Genomic DNA, 4,292 nt, shown 5'->3' with positions numbered 1-4,292 from the left:
ATTCATACGGTAGGCTTTGCTCTAATGGCCTCTATATTGACGTCTGTTTTTCTGAAGAGTTCTGATTTCATCATCATCATCAAACTCCCTGTATTAATTTCCTGAAAATGTTTTCTTTAACTATGTACATTCCTTTCTAAAAATGTATCTTCATCATCACTGAAACTGTGTTTTGAATGCTCTAACATGATTATTGTTTGAGATTCAGATTTTGGACCCACGTACAGTAGTAAAACTGAGAATTTGACTGAACACAAACAGCCATTTGCAGAACACTATACCAGGTCCTTTCTTTCTGTAATTCTCCTGTGGATGTAGATTTGCAGTCTTCACAGATAACTGTTTAGTCTATTGTTCCTTGAAGTGATATATGAACAGATTATTTATAATAACATTCAATACTCAAAACCATGATATAAACCAGGAATAATTAGCAAATTTGCATTAATTTTTTTTTTACCCACTTTTGTTTCTATCTGTTGACTTCTCTAAGCAGCCAAAGAAACTACTGATGGTTTGGGTAGTATCTTTTTTAACCATCAACTTTCAAAATAACGAAAGAGTGTTCTCTAGTATGGAAGACTGTGCATGAGTGAAGATTGATTAGGACTCAAATATAAAATGGTTATACTTTTTCTGAAATAAAATATGTTTTATACTCAGATATAAGTTTTTACCAACTAAGCTTTCCCAGTAGAGACTAGGCTTCTTCACTTACAAACTGTCCTGTGCGTTCAAATACTCCAGTACCTAGAATTGTGGCTGGCTGATAGTGTGTTAAGGAGATGCTGACTCACTGAAAAAGACTCTGATGCTGGGAAAGATGGAGGGCAGGAAGAGAAGGGGGACAACAGAGGATGAGATGGTTAAATAGCATCACCGACTCAAAGGTCATGAGTTTGAGCAAACTCTGGGAAATAGGACAGGGAAGCCTAGCATGCTGTCGTACATGGGGTTGTAAAGAGTTGGATTTATGACTGAACAACAACAACAAATGCTTGTGAATGATAAAATAGAATTTGCATTAGTTAAGCATGAGTGTAGATGAGGGTTGTGTGCTGCTGAATACTCGGGGAATTATCTGTTGAGTATGTCATTTTTTCTGATACTTGGTTAGTGTCTTATTTTAATAAATTAAGTATAATTTCTGACAAGAAAGAGGAAAACGTTTAACCAAGTTACAATTACTACAGACTATGACCATCAATAATTTTGGTGTTAGTGCTACAAGATACAAATTAGGTTCTAAAATGCTTTACTTCCTTGGGCATGAAAGGCATCCCAGAAGGAATTTTTGCCATTTAAGAGAAAAGGACTTTGCCAAATAGTTAAATTGAAAGTACTTAAACATCCAAGTTATACAAAATTTTAAATAGTTACATAGGGAGTCATATGATGAATAATTTGATTTTAAGGAACAAAAACACTTGATAAAGTTAATAATTATATGTATCATGTAGCTTGAAATGTTGTTGCCAATATTGTCAATAATAAATCAACACAGGCATTATATTTTGCAACAGTAATAGCTTACTTGGCACCTCTATTTACAAAAAAAAGAGTTACTTTTGGTGAAAATTATGTGTTTTGAAGACATATTACAAATATTCCCTTTCAGCTACCTGACATATTTGTTGTCTTGTATAAAGCTTATTTTAAAATGGTATTTTACTTCAAACAGCAGAATAAATGGGCTTCAGGCAATTTCATACCTATTTTGTAAAGCTGTATAAAGAAGCATACTATGTTTTTATAAGTAAATTATTATCATACGTACTTTCTGCTGTTCTTAACCAATAGGTCTCACCCGCTTCTCTCTTCAGATTATTAAGTGTCTCCAAACTCTCTTAAAGAAGGCTTTGACAGTCTGTCTAAACCATTTTTTAAAATCACATTGCTTGAGGAAACTACTCTATTTTGACTAGAATATGAAGTGTCTGTTCCCATTAAGAAAAAAGGGAAAAAGGCAGTTCACTAATAACTGTGAAATCTTTGAAAAAGATAGTTAAATAATTTCATGCTACATTGTATTATTTAAATTGCTCTAAAATGTTTATCATTGGTGTTGATGATTCTAGATAAATATAGGACACAGAGTTAACACAGATAAACCAATGTTTCCCAAAAAGTAAATTGCCTGCCACTGGTGAAACAAAATATCATTTTAGGTAATACAGACACCAGCATTGTCTAACTGTAACACATTTATAGTAACATGTATAATAGCCCATCCACAAAAACAATCCCCAATGAACCACTAGTTTCTGTTTTCAAGCAAATTTTAGTTACCTGCCCCAGTGAATCTAGGTGAGTTGCTCTAACCCACAGGATGTGGCAGAAATGATGTTTGCCATTTTCAGACCCAATCTTTAAGAAGACCCCACCCTTTTGACTTGTGATTTAGAAAGGTCTGAGCCACCAGTTAAGAAGTCTGGTTTCTCTGCTAGAGAGACTGTGTGACAAGACCATGTAGAAAAGCCATGTGGAGGGGAGAAGACCTGGAATCACATGCAGAAAGAGAGAGAAGTCCAGCCGCCCCAGTGTCCCAGCTGAGCCCAGAGTTCCTTTTGTCTCCAGTAAGACACAGTCACATGACCGAAGACATCCTGGAGGCGTCAAGCTCAGCACCATCTGCATCGAACTGCAGCAGGGAAACAGACCCAAACCACAACTACTAAAGAACCACTCAGCTGAATTTTAGTCAACTCTTGAATCATGCTGCTGCTGCTGCTAAGTCGCTTCAGTCGTGTCCAACTCTGTGCGACCCCCACAGATGGTAGCCCACCAGTCTCCCTCGTCCCTGGGATTCTCCAGGCAAGAATACTGGAGTGGGTTGCCATTCTTGAATCATGAGAAGTAGTAAAATTGTGTTTTTTTAAGGGATACTAAGTTTTGGGGTGGTTTACTACACTGCAGCAGACAATCAAAATAGAAATTGATGTCAGAAGTAGGTACTGCCATAACCAAAAAATGTGGCATTGGTTTCATTATTACATAGAAGGTAGAGAATGGAAGGGCCTGTCCTTGGTGTTTTTGTTGGTTTTTGTTTCATACTTTATTGTTGGTTATCCCATTGTGGGCAAATAATTTAAAAGAAAAAATTTATAACATAAAAACAAAGCGAGTAATAGAAATGTAATATTACTGGTAGCAAACAATATATGTCAACAAAGAGTTATGAAGAGTAAATAAGCAACTTAGTGTTTCAAAAATATAACCTATAAAAAAACCTCTAAAATTTCATTCAATTGTATAAAATGTTGACTATACCAAACTAAAAAACTTTTACACAGCAAGGGAAATCATTAACAAAACAAAATGGCAACATATTAAATGGGAGAAAATATTTGCAAATCGTATACCTGATGAGGGGTTAATATCCAAAATATACAAAGAACTTATATAACTCAATAGCAAAGAAAAAAAATCCGATTAAAAATGGACAGAGGACCGGAGGGAGAGCGGGCTGGAAGTTAGGTTACTGTGAATTGCTGTGTGGTGTTGTGTGTGGGGGGGGTGGGGGGCGGCACGTGTAGGCCGAGTGTGTGAGTGGACGCGTGAATGTGTGAGTGGATGAGTTAATGTGTGAGTGCGTGTGCCTGCCCATGCGCCTCCTCCCCCGGCCTACACGTTGATCTTATTTGATCGGGTTGTGACTCCAGCCCCGCCGGGCCGACCCGAAATGAAAAGCTTCCCTCCTGCGAAGCCCTTCCTCGGGGCGCTGTGCAGCGAGGCCCCTTGGGCGGTGGCAACGCCGTGGCCCCGGAGGTTCCGGAGCCGGTCCTATGGTGCCCGGCGCTCAGAAGTGATGAATTGATCAGATAGACGAGGCCGGTCTTGTCCCGCGCCATTGATTATCGAGGCGATTCTGATCTGAAGAAAAAAAAAGAAAAAAAAAAAATGGACAGAGGAAAAAAGTGGACAGAGGATCTGAAGAAGACATACAAATGGCTTGTAAGTACATGAAAAGATACTCAGCGTCACTAATCATCAGGGAAATGCAAATCAAAAGCAAAGAGGTTTTACCATATACCCGTTAGAATGGCTTTTATCAAAAAGACAAGAAATAACGAATCTTAATGAGAAAGTAGAGAAAAAGAAACTCATGTGCACTGTTGGTGGGAGTATAAATGGGCTTAGCCACTGTGGAAAACAGTTCAGGGATCCTTCAAAAAATTAAAAACTACCCTGTGATCCAGCATTTCCACTTTGATATTTACCTAAAGAAAACAGAACTACTAATTTGAGAAGATATATGCACATAGAAACAACCTACTGCTGGGGCTAAGTCG

The 4,292-nt window shown here is 37.8% G+C and overlaps 1 non-coding gene across 1 annotated transcript; it reads left to right on the top strand.

Annotated features, from left to right (window-relative positions):
* Positions 1-3,445: 3,445 nt before the first annotated feature.
* On the top strand, positions 3,446-3,877 carry LOC122685103. The gene has a single exon (XR_006338273.1).
* Positions 3,878-4,292: the final 415 nt, after the last annotated feature.

Source organism: Cervus elaphus, chromosome 27, assembly GCF_910594005.1.
Source record: "Cervus elaphus chromosome 27, mCerEla1.1, whole genome shotgun sequence".
In the NCBI taxonomy this organism is placed as follows: domain Eukaryota; kingdom Metazoa; phylum Chordata; class Mammalia; order Artiodactyla; family Cervidae; genus Cervus; species Cervus elaphus.
Note: the sequence above shows the minus strand (reverse complement) of the source record. Positions and strands in the feature narration are given on the sequence as shown.